This window comes from Macaca nemestrina, chromosome 10 (assembly GCF_043159975.1).
Source record: "Macaca nemestrina isolate mMacNem1 chromosome 10, mMacNem.hap1, whole genome shotgun sequence".
NCBI classification, from domain to species: Eukaryota; Metazoa; Chordata; class Mammalia; order Primates; family Cercopithecidae; genus Macaca; species Macaca nemestrina.
In genome coordinates, this window is record NC_092134.1 from 94417039 (window position 1) to 94436061 (window position 19023).

The following is a 19023-nucleotide window of genomic DNA, read 5'->3' on the forward strand; positions in this document are numbered from 1 at the left end:
CAGGAGGCTGAGGCGGGAGAATCACTTGAACCCAGGAGGGGAGGTTGCAGTGAGCTGAGATCATGGCACTGCACTCCAGCCTGGGTGACAGAAGGGGAGTCTTTCAAAAAAAAAAAAAAAAAAAAATTAGCAGCAGGCCAGGTACAGTGGCTCATACCTGTAATCCCAGCATTTTGGGAAACTGAAGACGGAGGATCACTTGAGGCCAGGAGTTCAAGATCAGTCTGGGCAACATAGCAAAACCTCATCTCTAAAAATAAAAATAAAATACATGGAAATTAGTTGGTTGTGGTGGTGCATGCCTGTAGTCCCAGGTTCTTGGGAGGCTGAGGCAGGAAGGCCACTTGAGCCCAGGAGATTGATGCTGCAGTGAGCCATGATCACGTCACTGCACTCTAACTGGAGTGACAAAGGAAGACCCTGTCTCTAAAAGAATAAAAAATAAATGTATACGTGTTTTTTTTTTTTTTTTTTGTGAGACGGAGTCTCACTCTGTCACCCAGGCTGGAGTGCAGTGGCGCAATCTCGGCTCACTGCAAGCTCCACTTACTGGGTTCATGCCATTCTCCTGCCTCAGCCTCCCTAGTAGCTGGGATTACAGGCACCCACCACCATGCCCGGCTAATTTTTTTGTATTTTTTTAGTAGAGACGGGGTTTCACAGTGTTAGCCAGGATGGTCTTGATCTCCTGACCTCATGATCCACCCACCTCAGCCTCCCAAAGTGCTGGAATTACAGGCGTGAGCCACCATGCCTGGCCATGTGTTATATTTTTAAATCAATTTGAATGGTATTTATTAAATTGCTTACAATATGCAATATATTGTGGTGGATTAAAGAGAATCACTATAAGGCATAACATTTCAAACTTAAGTATGTATTCCAGTCACCTGTGTTTCTTGTTAAAATGCAGATTCTAATTTATTAGGTCTGGGGTGGGGTCTGAGACCCACCATTTCTAACAAACTCCTTGGCTGATGCTCCTGTTTCTGGTCTATGCGTATCAAGGCTATAAGTTGTAGATTATATCATTAAACAGTTGGCATTCTTATTAAAGAATTAGTGTTTACCCACATAAAATATTTAAATAAGACTTCAGGATAAGAGGTGGTTGAGAGCTAAAAGAGGCGTGGACAATATCTAGTTTAAAAGTTGAGGGGAAGCTGAGATCGTTATGGACAAAAAGCAATTAGGGACTGCTTTATGGCAAAGGCAAGGTTTAAGTTAGGCCTTGAAGAGAGGCAGGAATTGGTGGAAAGGCAAAAGAAAAAACTTTACAGAGAAGGCGAGCAGTGGTAAAGACCAAGATGAATCTGAATGAGGGTGGTGACATTTTAGGACAGGGAGAATCATTCTCTCTCTTTCCCTCCCTCCCTCCATTCCTCCAGGATATGAGAACTTTGCAGGGGAGAATTTTGCAGGGGACGAGGAAGAGAGAGAGCGAGCTGTCTTATTTTCCAGTATATAGAAGTTTTTTTGTCTTTTTTAAAAAAATTTATTATTATTATTTAGATGTTTCTATTGTTTATTTATAGTTCAATTCCTCTGTGGTCATAAAAAAAAAACTTGGTATGATTTCAGTTCTCTGAATTTGTAAGACTTGCTTTATGGCTCAGCATATGGTCTGTTTCAGTAAATGTTACTTGTGTGCTTGAAGAGAATGTGTGTTCTACAGTGGTTGTGTGTAGTGTCTTATAAAAGTCAAATAGGTCAAGATAGTTAATAGTATTGCTTAAATCTTTCATATTGCTTCTAATTTTTTTGGGTCTGCTTTATTAGTTACTGAGAGTAGTGAGTTAACGTTATGCAACTATGATAATGGACTTACCAGTTTCTTATTTTGTTCTGTCAAATTTTGCTTTTTAGATTTGATATTATTAGGTGGAGATAAACTCAGTTTCATTATATTTTCTTTTTTTGTTGATCCTTGTACTAGTTTCCTACTGTTGTTATAACAAGTTACCACAAACTTAGTGACTTAACACAAATTTATCTTATAGCTCTGGAGGTCAGAAGTTCAAAATTGGTTTTACTGGGCTAAAACTAAGGTTCTCCAAGGGCTCTAGGGGAGAATTCCTTCCCTTTCCTTTTCTAACTTCTAGTGCTGCAATTCTTGCATTCCTTAGCTCATGGCCCTTCTTGTATCTTGAAAGTCAGCAGAGGGTGAGCGGAGTGTGGTGGCTCATGCCTGTAATCCCAGCACTTTGGGAGGATGAGGCAGGCAGATCACCTGAGGTCAGGAGTTCGAGACCAGCCTGGCCAACATGGTGAAACCCTGTCTCTATAAAAATACAAAAATTAGCCGGGCATGATGGTGGGTGCCTGTAATCCCAGCTGCTTGGGAAGTTGAGGTGGGAGAGTCACTTGAACCTGGGAGGCGGAGGTTGCAGGGAGCCAAGATCACGCCATTGTACTCCAGCCTGGGAGACAGAGTGAGACTCTGTCTAAAAAAAAAAAGCCAGCAGAGTACCTTCTTCAATTTTTCTCTATTTCCAGCTTCACATTGCCTTTTCTTTTATAAGGACTCTTGTGATTAGATCAGGCCTACAGAGATAATGCAGGATAAGCTGTCCATCTCAAGATCCCTAATGTAGTCATATCTGCAAAGTCACCTTTGTCATATAAATTAACATATTCACAGGCTCCAGGTATCAGGGCATGGCTATTTTGGGGCTGGGATAAGATGATAGACATTATTCTATCACAATTCTGTTATTATGAAATATTCCTCTCTATCTTTGGTAATATTTAATACTTCTTCTTCTTCTTATTTATTTATTTATTTATTTATTTATTTTGAGGCAGAGTCTCTCTCTGTTGCCCAGGCTGGAGTGCAGTGGTGTGATCTCGGCTCACTGAAATCTCTGCCTCCCAGGTTCAAGTGATTCTCCTGCTTCAGCCTCCTGAGTAACTGGGAATACAGGCACATGCCACCACACCCGGCTAATTTTTTTTTGTGTATTTAGAAGAGACAGGGTTTCACCATGTTAGTCAGGCTGGTCTCAAACTCCTGACCTCATGATCTGCCCGCTTCAGCCTCCCAAAGTGCTGGGATTACAGGCATGAGGCACTGCGCCTGGCTAATATTTAATACTTCTTAGCATAAACTCTTCTTTTTCTTTCTTTTGTTCTTTTATTCTTTGTTTCATTTTTTTTTCTTTTTTCTGAGACATGGTCTCGCTTCATCACTCAAGCTGGAGTTCAGTGGTGCAGTCACGGCTCATTGCAGCCTCAGCCTTGCAGGCTCAAGCAATCCTCTCACTTCAGCCTCCTGGGTAGCTATTTTTTTCTGTTTTTTTTTTTTTTTTTTTTTTTTTTTTTTTTTTTTGTAGAGACAAAGTCTCACTATATTGCCTAGGCTGGTCTTGAACTCCTGGGCTCAAGCGATCCTCCTGACTCAGCCTCCCAAGGTGCTGGGATTACAGATGTGAGCCACCACACCTGGCTCTTTCTTATTTGCTTAGGGTTCGTTGTGGCTCTTTCTTATTTGCTTAGGGTTCATTGAGATTCTTACATCTCTAAGCTCGTCTTTTGTTAGTTTTGGAAAATTATTGGCCATTATACTTTCAAATACTGCTTTTGGACTAGGTGTGGTGATTCATGCCTGTAATCCCAGCACTTTCAGAGGCCAAGGCAGGAGGATTGCTTGAGACCAGGAGTTAGAGACCAGCCTGGGCAACATAGGGAGACCCTTAAGACGACAACAACAACAAAAAAAGATTAGCTGGGCATGGTGGCATGCACCTGTGGTCCCAGCTACTCAATAGGCTGAGGCGGGAGGATCACTTGAGCCCAGAAGGTTGAGGCTGCAGTGAGCCATGATCATGCTACTATGTACATGATCATGCCTGAGTGACAGAGTGGGACCCTGTCTCAAAACAAAAACAAAAACAAAAACAAAAACCCAAAAACAAACAAAAGCCCCCACAACTGTTGCTTCTGCCACATTCTCTTGTTCTGGGACTCTGATTATACATGTGTTGTGTGTTGAGAGCATCCCACTTCTCCTTTATGCTCTGTTCTCTTCTTCTTCTTTCTCTCTGTGCTTCAGATTGGATATTTTCTATTGATCTGTTTTTGAGCTAACCAAACACATCTTCTTTGTCCAGCCTGCTATTAAACCTATTCAATGAGTTCCTGATTTCAGATACTTTATTTTTTTAGTTTGAGAATATGCATTTAACTATAGATTCAAATTTTCTCTTGAAATTCTGTATCTTTTTATCTGGGGTTCCTCAATCCTGGAACCAGGTACACAGCAGGAAATGAGCAACGGTTGAGCCAGCATTGCCCCCTGAGTTCTGCCTCCTGTCAGATCAGTAGTGGCATTAAATTATCATAGGAGTATGAACTTTATTGCAAACTACACATGTGAGGGATCTAGGTTGCGTGCTCCTTGAGAATCTAATGCCTGATGATCTGAGGTGGAACAGTTTTATTCCAAAACCATAATCCCTCTCCACCGCGCCCCCCCCAACCATCCCTGGAAAAATTGTCTTTCACGAAACCAGTCCTTGGTGCCAGAAGGTCGGGGACTGCTGTTTTAATAAATTTTTTATGTTTTTTTCTTCTCCATTCTTTAATGTATTAGTAAGTTTTTTTTAAATCTTCATTAGCTAACTACAGCATGTTGATCATCCGAAGATTGTTTTCCATTATCTGTTTTTTTCTCTTGATTATTTGTCATGCTTTCCTTTCTCTATTCATATGCCTTGATGCTACTGATTTTATGCTAATAATATGCAAAAGGCCAATTTTGAGAGAGATTTTTGTTTTTTTTGTTTGTTTGTTTTGGAATGGGCATGGGTTAAGAGAGTTTAAGAGTCATTGTGAATAGGAACATAAAGATAGCACCTTGTTGGTTGTGAAGACATTGAGTAGGGGAATATTTGTTAAAATGATAATGGGGTTTTCTCTAGGACTTTCTGAGAGATTGAGTAAGCTGTATGATCTTGAGCAAGTTACTTAACCTCTAGAAGCTTTGGTTTTATCTTCTGTAAGATGAGATAATTATAGTATTTATCTCACAGAGTTACTGGAAGGAATAAATTAATATTTCTGGCAGCATAGTAAGGGTTTGATATATTACTTATTGATTATTGAGAATAGACTATTGGATTTGGTTATATGATAAGTCGTTAATCTCTTTGACAGTGGGTTTTCAGGGATGGGTAGAGACAAAGGCCTGAGTAAAGGAGGTACAGGAGAGAATGAGGAATTCAAAACAGCAAGAATAGGCCATTGTTTTGAGATTGTCAAAAAGGGTATTAGAGAAATCTGGTAGCCAGAGGGAGACATGAGGTTCAAGGATAAGTTTGAAACATTGTAATAAATGTAATTACAATAAACTTTACAGTAATTCTGTATAGTAGTACTATTTTGACCCCCACTGTAAAAATGAGAAATCTCTGGCATAAAGAGAGGAATACAATTCTAAAATGTTTGTGTGCTGAGAATGATCTACTGGGAAGGGAAGAATTGACAATGTAGGAACTGGAAAGAATAATTCTAGGAGCAAAATTTCAAATAAGTGGGAAATTATGGAATGTAGTCCACAAGTGGAGAGAGGGACCTTTAACAGGAGCAGGGAGTGTGCATTCATTTAACAATATTGAAAGCAGAGTATATGAGTAGATTTGGGAGAGGGAAGATGAAGTTTTATTCTGATAGTTTGTATTTGCTCACTGAAGTAAGAAACAAGGGAATGAGCTAAGCATGAGTGTGTAGGTATTGTAGAAGAGGCAGTGAATTAGTTATTTTGGAGAGTGGGTTGATTTGAGATTATGAATGAGTCCTTTGATAGTGCTGAGGGCCCATTTGAGTTTGTGGTCATACACGTAAAGTGGAGATTGTGGAGGTAGGAGAGAAAAGGGAGGCAGGAAGCTTGATATCCTTGAGAAAGAACAAAAGATGAATTAATATGGTGAAGCCAAGAAAGGAAGAAAACAGTTCTTTCCCTTGAAAAGGTTAAAGTATACCTGCCAAGTTAAATGATACACAGGGAAAAGGATACATAAGTATGCAAATGATAAATGCCAAATGACCTAGAACACAGGCTTTGTCCCTTCAGAGGAGGGATTGAACGTTTTGGGTGACATGGAGGACTTTAGTGGGAGGTAAGCATTGATTGGACATTAAAGTATGTGCAGACACCAAAAGAATAATCATTTAGCAACTCCCTGGTTCCAATACTGTGCTTTCTTTTATTTAGAGTCTTTGAATTTCCTATCCGTTGATTCTGCTTCTTGTGGCATTGGGTGGATAGAGACACTGATGTGTCCCTTTCTGTTGAAGATAATTCAACAGAAACATTGAAGATAATACAATGTTATAGTTATCCACAAAGGAGGTATAATCACACTGTAATGACCTTGAGATGTTTTCACTTTTACATAATATATCAAATGTATTGCTTGAAAATTTGTTAAAACTTAAAAGTGTTATTTTGTGTTTGCTTGGCTTTTTTGGAGGAAGTGGGGTGCTGTTAGATAATAGAGTAATACTTTTTTTTTTTTTTTTTTTTTTTCAGGCTCTGTTCTGTTACTTCAAATTTTGGTTGAAATTTACGGATGTGTTTTGAATGTTTTAAGCTTTATTTGACTTGAACTTGAAGGGTGGCAAGGAAGGAAATCTGCAAAGACATGCTTTACATATGAGCTAAAAGGGAAATTTTCTTCTACACAAAATAAAATGTTAGTCACACATATAATGATGGGTTTGTAAGTGTCCTGTTACTATTTTGTCCACTACTGAGTGACTTTATTATTTTTCTTATTGCATATTTTTTTTTTTCTTACAGCCTAGTTAAGAACGACCAACTTCGTGTTTTTAGTCATTTTAGTGAACAGGCAGTCTTCTGTTTCAAACAGAGAAATGTCTGTTAGTAAGAAACTTGCAACAATAATGTAGGGCTTTTTTTAGCGGTTTGTTTTGGAACTTTACGTACACTTTTTAAAAGCAGCTGCAAGGAAAAGTGTGTGTAGTTTTTTGTTTCTTAAATGTTAATGTAAGAAAAAGTGTGTGTAGGTTTTTGTTTCTTAAATGTTAATGTAAGGGGTATTTAAAGAACTATATGAAGCTTTTTAACAGTGCTTTGACTTTTACTAAATATTTTCTGCACTGTAGTTTTACTGTAAGATGGCAACAATTTTACGTAAGACCCTAAATTTGTTTTACATAAACAAAATTTTTCTTACAAATACTTTTTTTAATGTTGCAATTATTTTGGCAAATGTACATTTTTGAGAAATAAGTTGCATTTATTTTTCTAGTTAATCTCTTACTTTAAAAATAGCATTTAATGTTAAATTTAAAAAATAAATTATCTCTTTTCTTTTTTTTAATGGAGTTTTGCTCTTGTCACCCAGGCTGGAGTGTAATGGCACAGTCTTGGCTGACTGCTACCGCTGCCTCCCAGGTCCAAGCGATTCTCCTGCCTCAGCCTCCCAAGTAGCTGGGATTACAGGCGCCTGCCACCACGCCCAGCTAATTTTTGTATTTTTAGTAGAGACCGGATTTCACCACGTTGGCCAGGCTGTTCGCAATCTCCTGACCTCAGGTGATCCATCTGCCTCAGCATCCTGAAGTGCTAGGATTACAGACCTGAGCCACAGTGCCTGGCCTTCAAATATATTTTTACCACATGAATAGCTTTAAATTCTCCGTTACACCCTTTAATGGCTATCTACTATATATTTTTTAGTTTGAAAAAAAAAAGCCTTAGGAAAATTTACTTTCCACAGACAGAATTTGTTTAACATTGTGCATTTGAAATTTGTATTAGTTCAGCAAGGAATATATACTATTTAGAATAATATTGATACTGCTGAAATAGTGTGAAGGTATCACTAATTTTATATTTAATTTGCCAGGACAAAGAACTCTTAAAATTCCATTATTTTCTTGATATAGTATGTATATATAATTCTGTTTTGGGACATGTTAGGAGTCTCATTTACTGTTGACTTGTAGAAAGCATATTTGCATTGATTATGATTATGTGTTTTTACATTGCTACCTATATAATGAAACAGGATGGTAGTACTACATTGCAAGTAGATGGCATTTATGCTAAATAGTGTTATCTCAAGGGAAAGGAGGATTTTTATATTTAATGGCCCCAAATTCTTACTGTATATTTCTCAACTGCTTGTGGATGTGTTTTTTAGTTATGAAAAAGAGTAACAACTCAGATTATCTTAAGCACTATTTACAGTAGTGAAATGAATACCCTAAATATGTTACCCTTTCTTATTAAAAAATATTTTTAGAGGAGCTAGAAAATGCAGTAATTATTCCACATTACTTTTATTTCTAATCAAGTTACCATTATTTTCTCGTCTTATTTGTTAATAAGGTCAGTTGGAAAAGGTAGTCTTTCACCATATGTCAGTGGCTCCTACATTTTAGTGTGTCTGAGAATCTCCTGGACCTAGGCATGGCGACGCACGCCTCTTACCTCAGCTACTTGAGAGGCTGAGTCAGGACCATCGCTTGAGTCTAGGAAGCAGTAGTGCACTTGGAAGTAGTAGAGTAGCATGATTGTGTCTGTGGATAGCCCCTGCACTCTAGCCTGGGCAACATAGTGAGACCTTGTCTATAAAATGAATGACTAAAAATAAAAAAGAATCTCCTGGGTGCTTGACAAATATGTGGATTCCTAAACCCACTAGAAATTCAGAATTACCAGTCTATGTGATTAACAAGCTCCCAGGTGATTAAGATGCATTTGGTCCTCTGAGAAACTTTTGACAGGTAGCAGTTCATTAACATTAATTCAGTTCTCATTCATGTTAACTCAACATTAATTTCAACATTAACTTAATTTTCATTAAGTCTTCAAGGGGTAAGTCTTTGCTACTGAGCTGAGATTGTTTCACTTAAAAACTTACATGAAAGTATTCTAGCTATTTTAATAGCTTTGAAAGTTAAAATAATGAGTTCTCATGTTTTAGATTGTAATAACATATTTGTGTAGAGTTCTACAGTTTAATAGTCACTATTACATCTATTGCCATTTTATCTTCATAAAAAGCCTGTAAGGTAGGTAAAACAGGTATTATTACTTTCATTTCATGTACTGGGAAACAGGCTAATGAAAGTTAAGTAACCTGCCCTAGGTCATGTAGCTAATAAACAGCTGAGATTCACTAGAACATAAATCTTGACTCCTAGACCCATGCTTTTTCCATATCAAACCATATTAAGTTATCTAAAATTGAAGCATTGAAAAAGCATGTGCGTACGTTTAAATATGTATGTGTATATGTATCACACTCACATGTATATACACATGTATCATCAGAAATGATTAAACTTTTTCTAATTAAAAACTTAGTATGCTGATTAGATGTTGGCAGTTTTACACAGTAAACATGCTTTGTCTTACAAACTGTAGACTGTGAGTTCCATAAGGGCATGTACCGTGTATTGTATATCTTGGTATTCCCATTGCCTAGCCTAGTGTTTTGCATAGAGCCCCCAGGTATTCAAGGGTTTGATGAATGAACAAATGGTTAAATGAATGACCTTTAGGTTTTTTTGTTAAGGGGTGTTTAAAGGTTTTTGATGTGTATTTTTGTCTCAAAGTGGGAAAGGTTCATTACTGAGCTCTTGACTTTTAAGTGGGGATGACACACATTCTTGAATCATGAGTACATGTAGTGCCAGTTCTCACAAGCAGATGCCAGATACTGCTTCATGAACCAGCACAACAATCGTATGATAGTAGTAATTTCTTCTCTTGCAATGTGTTATGACATATTTTACAGTTTTTAGGTATTTACAGGTAATTTTTTTTTTTCAGTAAATATAATGCAAGGGTGTCTAGTGTTTGGCTTCCCTGGGTCACATTGGAAGAAGAAGAATTGTCTTGGGCCACACATAAAATACACTAACACTAATGATAGTTGATGAGCTAAAAAAAAAAATGCCAAAAAAATTAATAATATTTTAAGAAAGTTTATGAATTTGTGTTGGGCCACATGCAAAGGCATCCTGGGCCGCACGTGGCATATAGGCTGCAGGTTGGACAAGTTTGATATAATGTATGTTACTGGGTAAAATTAAATTCTAAGTAGAGGAGAAAGGGGCTCCTCTTATTTTATTATTTAAAAATTATTTATTTATTTGTATAGGTATGTATAATACAAGTGTCTTGCTATGTTTCCTAGGCTGGTCTCATACTCCTGTCCTCAAGCAATCCTCCCACCTCAGCCTCCTAAGTAGCTGGAATTACAGGCATAAGCCACCAAGCCTAGTGTACTATTTATTGTAGAAATACTTTAGAACCCTTTAGAGGACATCTAAAAAAATGTTTCTAAACCTAACAAACTTTTAAACTACCATTATGGCTTTCTCCTTGCCTTTCTTTCTAGAAATACATTGATCCAACTCCTGTTCTATCCAAGTTGTGGTGGTGGTTCAGAAAGATTTTCACTATTCTGTTATCTGTTTAGAAGATATTCTTTTATGTAATATAAATTTTTTGGTGTCTCTTCCTAATTGTATAAAATTTCCTAAGAGGCACAATCACCCTTTTTATCTTAGAGCCAGATTATCCCTTTGCCAATTACCCAGAATGTCCAAATATGCAGTTTTGATAGGTCACTAGTTTTGTTTGATTTTGTTTTTATCAGTATATTTAATTTTTGTGTCTGGTAGGAGTAGGAAGAATGCATGAATGCAGTGTAATTTAGTCTATTTCTCTGCATACTAGCAACTTGTAACTACTTCGGTAAGGAATTATATTGAATCAGTGGTTCAAAAGAAGTTTTGGATAAGCTGTGGTTTTCATGTATTTCTACAGTTCTCCTTTTTTAAAAATATTACATATAGCTGTTAAGTGCATTCATTACCAATCCTGAAATCCCATTTCTAAAAGGCAAATGTCTAGCAAAATACTTTTTCTTGAAAAGATTGGAGAGGAATTTAAGAGGAGGCAACACTAAACACTTCTCATGAAGACATGCCTTCAGTAGATGTTCTGGGCACTGGTTTTGATTCAGTTTTTGGTGCTTAGCCAAGCATTCCTCCCATGCACTTTCAAGTTCTTTCTGGCCACACTGTGATTTTGCCTCAGTGAGTATCTGTAGAATCATGGGAATTTGGCCTTTACTGTTGTTGATAATATTTTATTGTGAACACCCTTTAATCTTTGGCATACTAAATTTCATCTAAAGCATCTTTCAGCCTAGAAATGTTTTTTGTTTTTTCCCCAAATACTGTCTTTTTAAAAGGTAAGAAAATTGGGTAAAGAATTTACTTTGAGAATTTTGTTTCCTTACTGCTCCATTTTCCCATTCATTATTTTTGTTGCTTTTGACCTGGAAACAATTTCTTTTTCCTGTATCCTTCTCTAATCTTTTAGCTCTTTTGAAAACTGAAGCTTTCGGCCGGGCGCGGTGGCTCAAGCCTGTAATCCCAGCACTTTGGGAGGCCGAGGCGGGCGGATCACAAGGTCAGGAGATCGAGACCACAGTGAAACCCTGTCTCTACTAAAAATACAAAAAAAATTAGCCGGGCGCGGTGGCGGGCACCTGTAGTCCCAGCTACTCAGGAGGCTGAGGCAGGAGAATGGCGGGAACCCGGGAGGCGGAGCTTGCAGTGAGCCGAGATCGCGCCACTGCACTCCAGCCTGGGCAACAGCGTGAGACTCCGTCTCAAAAAAAAAAAAAAAAAAAAAAAAAGAAAACTGAAGCTTTCTACTGTTACTATTCCTTATGAATGTCTGTTTTTCCTTGCTTACTATATACTCTCTAGCCTTTACCTCATTTCCTTTTGGTTCCTAGAGCACTTATGATTCTCTTTTGTGGCACTTATTTTATCTTGCATTTTTAAAGGAACATGTCTGTATTCTCTGAAATGCAGACTCTGTGAGGGTAAACTCTTAGCTTATTTACAGTTGTGTCTTATAAGTGTCAAGCATGGGGTTTTTCATTGAGTGGATACTCAATCAATATTTATTCTCTTGGATTAAATTAATCTTCTAGTTTGGCTTCCATGAGTATAATTATATAAAAATCACTTGTCTCCAGGAACCTGTGTAAAACCTGAGCAGAAGATGGTTTTTTCCTTTGGTATAATTGGTCATTTTCTGCTTTAGGTTTTTTTGTCCTGATTGCTAATGCATTATGAGAACGACACATCTTGGCAGTACATGTCTGTCTTTTGTTTTGGTTAGAAATAAGATAGTCACATTCTAGAACTGTAGCCTAAATCAGCCTTTCTCTATTTCTGGACCTAGTGATAGTTCTTAACTCTATCAGCACATTGCTGGAATTAGCAAGAAAGTAGCAGCAGTTAAAGACCTTTCCCTTTCTTTTAATGGCTGCATGGTATTCTATGGTGTATGTGTACCACATTTTCTTTATCATTAAGCTGGAAGCCGTTATCCTCAGCAAAGTAATGCAGGAACAGAAAACCAAACACCGTATGTTCTCACTCGTGAGAGTTGAATGACGAGAACAGATGGATGCATGGAGGGGAACAACACACACTGGGGCCTGTCGGGGGTTGGGGTGAGGGGAGGGAGAGCATCAGGAAGAATAGCTAATGAATGCTGGGCTAAATACTTAGGTGATAGGTTGATCTGTGCAGCAAACCACCACGGCACATGTTTACCTTGTAATAATCCAGCACATCCTGCACATGTACCCTGGAACTTAAAAGTTGAAGGAAAAAAAGAAACTCTCCCTTTCTGGTATTTAAAAGATCTTGGACTCTCAGCTCTCCTTCCCATCACCTAAAGTAGAGGCTGAGCATTAATAACTTTCAGCCATAAGTAAATAAAATTGTAAACAGTGGAAAATAGCTTTAAAGCCTTGGGACTAGGATTTTCACTAAAACCAGGAAGAACTTTTTGTGTAGCATTCTCTCGGCTTTATTTCTGTATTAATGTTTTCATGTATTAGCAAAGAGCTTTGTGTCAATGTTATACACATGAGGTACAAGTGGTAAATAGAATAAATATATAAATGATAAATGATGACAATTTATCCCCCTTCTTTCCCTTTAATTTCAGTAAGATGTAAAATAAAGTGATTGGGGTGGAGTCACATAAATACATATTTTAATTCCTTCAACTTCTAGTAAATAAATGCTTTCTGCCTCTGGTTTTCGGAAGTGTGAAATCCATGTTTTCAGCAGGGCCAGTTATCAGCAGAGAGGGTCAGAATTTAAGTGAGTGAGAGGCCCAATCAGGTGGAAGATGCCTGGGGGCCTATCAGAGAGACACAGGGGCAAGTATGCCTGGCCTCAGCTGTAGCTTGCCAGTTAACCTGCTGAGCAGCTTTGGGTTTTATTTGTTACTTGGGGAGAGAAGATGTGAATAACCAAAGTAAGACCTCATGCATACAGAGTGCCTCATATGTCTCATGTTTATATAATGTATTATGAATGTTAAATGCATCAGATGCCTCATTATATTTACAACTTCATGAATATTAGGTGCTTTTTGCATATGTAGTGCCTCATCAATGTAGATTTCTCTTGGTCCTTCCATTCTGTCTCTATGTAGGGATAGATACTAGACTAATTAACTACAAATGTCCTAAGGTATCCCTGGGGAATTGGTTCCAGCCCCACCTCTTTGCCCCCTGTGGGTACCTAAATCTGTGGATGCTCAAGTCCCTTACATAAAATGGCATAATATTTGCATATATACTCACACATCCTCACATGTACTTTAAATCATCTCTAGGTTACTTATAATACAAATTACAATATAAATGCTATGTAAATAATTGTTATACTGTATTTTCTTTTGATGGAATCCTGCTGTAATCTTGGCTAAGTATAGCCTCGACATCCTTGATTCAAGTGATGCTCCAGCCTTAGCCTCCACAGTAACTGGGACTACAGGTGCATGCCACCATGTCCACTTTGTATTTTTTTGTAGAGATGGGGTTTCTATATGTCGCCTAGGCTGGTCTTGAACTCTTGTGCTCAAGTGATTCTCCTGTCTCAGCCTTCCAAATAATGGGGAGTACAGGCATGAGTTACCACTCTCAGACATTATACTGTATTTTTAAAATTTGTATTTTTATTGTTTTTTTTATTGTGTTATTTTAAATTTTTTTTAGTTTTGATCCTTGGTTGGTTGAATCTGCAGATGTGGAACCTGGGGATATAGAGGGTTGACTGAATTTCCCTTTATACTCAATGCATCTTATGAATTCTGCCTGTCTCACAAGCTAGTTATTTACTAATTACTTTTCTATGCTAACACATCTTAAAAGCATTACCTAGGTCTTGTAAACTATATGCTTATTCATCTTCTATAGCAGAATTACATATTTTCAAAACCAAATTCACATTATAGGGCCTTTGAAGTTGTGGTTCCCTCTCTTTCTGTAACCCTCTTACTCCAGGGATTATTTCTGTCATCCTCTCACTTGGGCTCTTCAAGTACCTTCTATTAATCTCCTTTTTGATCTCCCAGCCTAAAACAATTCTCCTGCCTCAGCCTCCTGAGTAGCTGGGACTACAGGCACAGGCCACTATGCCTGTTTAATTTTTAAAATTTTTAGTAGAGAAGAGATCTTGCTGTGTTGCCCAGGCTGGTCTCAAACTCCTGAGCTCAAGTGATCCTCTTGCCTGAGCCTCCCAAAGTGCTGGGATTACAGGCATGAACCACCATACCCAGCCTGTTTTTTGTGTGTTTATATCTTTGTGCATGAGTTCATGTAAAAGAACTTCCTCATGAACTATCATTCAGTACTAAAGATGGCCACTTGAAACCAAGATTCAATGACCTTTTTCCCTATGATGGTTTTTAAAATGTAGAGTGTAAATTTCCTAGAACACTAAAGTGCATATTTACCGTAGTGTATACAACATTGTTGTACCATACATAATAAGAATGTGTCAATTACTTTGAGTTTGCAGACAGAATTACAGTTAGAACAATCATTTTTAGATGTCAGTTTTACTTGTGGTTATAGAAGAGCCCCTGGGGATACAATTTAAAAGTCTGGCTAAGAATATTGTGTCATATTTGTGTGGGTGCCTGTGGTTGAGGCAAAACTTTGTAAGTCATACTCAAAATCTGAGGAATTTGTTTCTTACTTATCTACCATTGTGTTAAGTCTGTAAGCTCTGCATTCAGCTATTTACATGTTTTTGAATAGTGCCTGTCATTAGATTATTTTTGCCACCACTCAAGTTGCTATGGCCATGTGTGAAGACTCTTTGTAGGCCAGTGGATCCAAATGTTAGTGTTATTATTTGGGGGGATTGGTGAAGATGTCGATCCCAGGGCCCTACTGCTCCAACAGTCTGTTTGGCTTCCTTCAGTGAGGCTCAGAAACATGAATTTCACTCATTCAGCAAATGCTTGAGTACCTACAGTATATGCCAGGAACTGTTCTGGGTCATAGGAATATATCAGTACTACTGTCTTGTAGACTTGGGAGTCACTGCTGGGAAAAGGGCAATCACATATTAAATAAGTTAATTACATAATATATTAGAAGGTGATAAGTACTGTGGAAAAAAATACAGTTGATTAAGGTGAATCAGCAGTATGGGGGTTGGTTTTGGTGGGGCCTAAGAATGAAGGTGGAAGTGGGAGTGTAGTTTTACCTAGCTCTCAGTATTATTCTGATATGTGTTTCACTATATTTTGAAAAACACTGCTATAGACATTATAATTTAAAATGATAATTTAGTATGATTTCCCATCAATTGTGGTTCTTGAAGTAAAAAAAAAGTATTGAACACAAACATTATGCTATGCATTATAAAGAACCAAAACAAGTATTTTAGCAGTTTTGTTGGGGTATAATTTATAGACCGTAAAATTCACCCAATGCAAGTATATAGTTCAGTAATTTAGTACATTGATGCAGTTGTGTGACCATCATCACAATCCAGTTTTAAAACACTTCTTAAGAAGTTCTGTTGTATTTACTAATAGTCCGTCTCAGGCAACTACGGATCCCATTTTCTATCTATGTAATTTTGCCTTTTCTAGAAACTTTTTAAATAAATAAAATCATACACTATTTAGTCTTTTGAGTGTGGTATGTTTCACTTAGCATCATGTTTTTGAGGTTTATTCATGCTGTTGCATATGTCAGTAGTTCATTCCTTTTTATTGCAGAGCAGTATTGGATTGTATGGTTATACTGTACTTTATTCATTCACCAATTGATAAATATTTGCATTATGCCTAGTTTTTGGCTATTTTTGAATAATGCTGCAAATATTTACGTATTTCTCTGTCCACCCAAAGACATTACATATGTCTTCCCCAGTTTTGGGAACTTGGGCAAATTACTTCGTCTCTCCTGGCTTGACTTTTCTTCTCTATAAAATGAGGGAGTTATAGTAAGTATTCTTTCAGGGCCCCTCAATTTCTATTATATAATAATTTAGTGCACAAGTATATATGTGTGTACCCATATAATTACTCTGTTTCTTAACTATTTTAATTCATTATTTGAGGAAAACAGTACGCTTCCTGCTTAGGGATGTAAAAATACAATGTTTCGTTTAGTAAGATCAATTGTTGAATTGTTCATTGATTTACTTCCACATTTATTAAGTTTTGACTGTTGCTTTGTGCTGAAGATAAAAGATGGAAACCCTTGGGGACCTTAGGGATCTCATGGTGTAACCTAACCCAGATTTGACTGCTCACTGCTTAAAAACCAAACACAAGAGGTGAGGGTTGGGAAAAAAAGCAGGTTTTAATCAGAGAGCCAGCAAACCCAAAAACATTTAAGTACAATTTTACATTTTAAAATTTACCATAGGGTTTTTAAAGGGCAACTTGGTATGGGATATATGTGGGTGTGGTATAGAGTGGGGGGGTCTCTGTGCCTTGTTCTGATAGCTATCTTAGGTAATCACTGGTCCGGAGGTCAGGTTGGCCTTATGTTGACTTTGTCCCGATGGTGGTGGACTAATTGTTCGTGACTCCTCCTAAGCGGGAGGATTCCACAGGGGTCCTGTGCCTGGTTTGTTTCAAGATTAGCCTCTAGAATTTTTTAAGAGCGTAATTAGATAAGCATGTATTGCTGGAGTGGGGTGTTTAGAGAGGGAAGGAATGAAGAGGTGAGGCGGAGGGAGGGAAGAAAAAGAAAGTGGGTGATTTTTCTTTCTTTCTTTTTTTTTTTTGAGATGGAGCCTCACCCTTGTCACCCAGGCTGGAGTGGTGCCATCTTGGCTCACTGCAACCTCCACCTCCTGGGTTCAAGCGATTCTTCTGTCTCAGCCTCCCGAGTAGCTGGGTCTACAGGCGCCCGCAACCATGCCTGGCTAATTTTTATATTTTTAGTAGAGATGGGATTTCCCCATGTTGCCAGGCTGGTCTCCAACTCCTGACCTCAGGTGACTCGCCCGCCTTGGCCTCCCAAAGTGCTGGGATTACAGGCGTCAGCCACTGTGCCCGGCTGAAAGTGGGGGATTTTTATAACTGAGGACATAGGTTATGATCTCATAACAGAAAATACACAGCTAGACAGATTAATGAAAATGCTATGGAAACATGGCGGTATGGAAACGTGGTAGAAGAAGTCTTAACCTTAGGAGATCAGAATTAGCCTCCTAACGGAAGTAATGCTGTGAAGGAGTGGGTGGGTGGGATGAGCAGGATAAGGATGGGCATTTCAGGCAGAGGATAGAACAGTTCTAGAGCAATGGAAAGAGAAAGAGCCTGAAGTGTTTGAGGGCTAAAATGAATCAACCTAGCTTTAAAAATAATGGGGAGCTACTAAGAGATTTAAATAGAAAAATTAGAATTTTTACTAAATTTGATGTTTTTAAAAGGTTACTCTAGCAGGTTTATGGAAAACAGTTTAAAATATATGTATGGTAGTGGACAGGGAAATGGGCTGAGCGGAGGTAGCGAGAACAGTGAGAAGACTGTTGCTATTGTCCGGGTGAGATATGGCTTTGAATTGAGCTAATAGTTGGGATGGAGAAGATGGTTTGAGAGATTTTACACAGACACAATGAGATCTTCATAATGGATTAGATGTGAGATAGGTAAGAGAGAAGGCTAGGAAGATTGGCATTTCTCATTAATGGAGCTAGGGATTGGTGTGGGAAGAGCAGAGATATGTGAAGACAGTTTAGTTGTCCTTCGATATATATGGGGGTTTCAGGAACTCCCCCACATCCCTTCTTTAGAAAAGAGATTGGATGGAAATGAAGATTTCAGAGCTGTAACTATATATAAGGTCACTGTGAGAATCAAAGGCAATGACATCTGAAATTGCCGTGCCTATATTACATAATCACCTGACAAAAAGTGGTAGATCTGGGTTTTCTGACTCCAGTGCGGAAGCTCTTCTACTCAGTGAAATATATTCTTGTGACATTATCATGGAGGGGATATAAGCAGTCCCTGGGGTTGTATTCCAATATCTTTAAGATCTTTTCAAGTCTTGAGATTGGAACTAATGTAAACTATGTAAATCAGTGGCTGGTACATAGCATGTGCTATATCAGTGTTTGTGATTATTCTATAAATCTACAGCAAAATTAACAAAAATGCGAGCCAATGTTCTATTTATGTCTAATTAGTTATAAATAAGTTTGCCGAAAGCAGTAAGAAGATTGCTTGGATAGAGCCACTTGCAGTTTCTTTAAAGATTTGGTTAATGAAAATGAAGTTTAAATTAGGTGAAATTCAACGGGTTTTCTGCTTCAAAACGGTAAATAGACAAAAGACTGCAGCATTTGATGTGAAGATGACCTATGTATTGCATACTCTGCAAAACTTGCAGAAGAATTGGCTTAGAAAAAGTGCTGCCTGGCTGCTGCAGAGCTTTGATTAGCATCTGAATAGAGGAATGAAAAAGAGATGAAACCAAGCATTCAAAATGAGGAGGACTAATGGATTTCCTGCAGATTGGTTTAGTAGTACAGATACTTGAGTTCTGGAATATGCCTGACCTGGTCTGGCTGACTACAACACTTAATCCAAGCTGCAATGCTTGTATTGCTATGTTGAGCTCAGTGTTATAAAAGTTAAAAACCTACCTACTTCTATTTATATTTCCTTGTTCTTCATCA

General features: G+C 37.9%; 1 protein-coding gene across 17 annotated transcripts in view; it reads left to right on the forward strand.

The window, feature by feature from the left end:
- The window catches only part of LOC105470146 (kinesin family member 21A), a 159155-nt gene that overhangs the window by 31706 nt on the left and 108426 nt on the right, over positions 1–19023 (forward strand). The gene's annotated exons all lie outside the window — the stretch shown is intronic.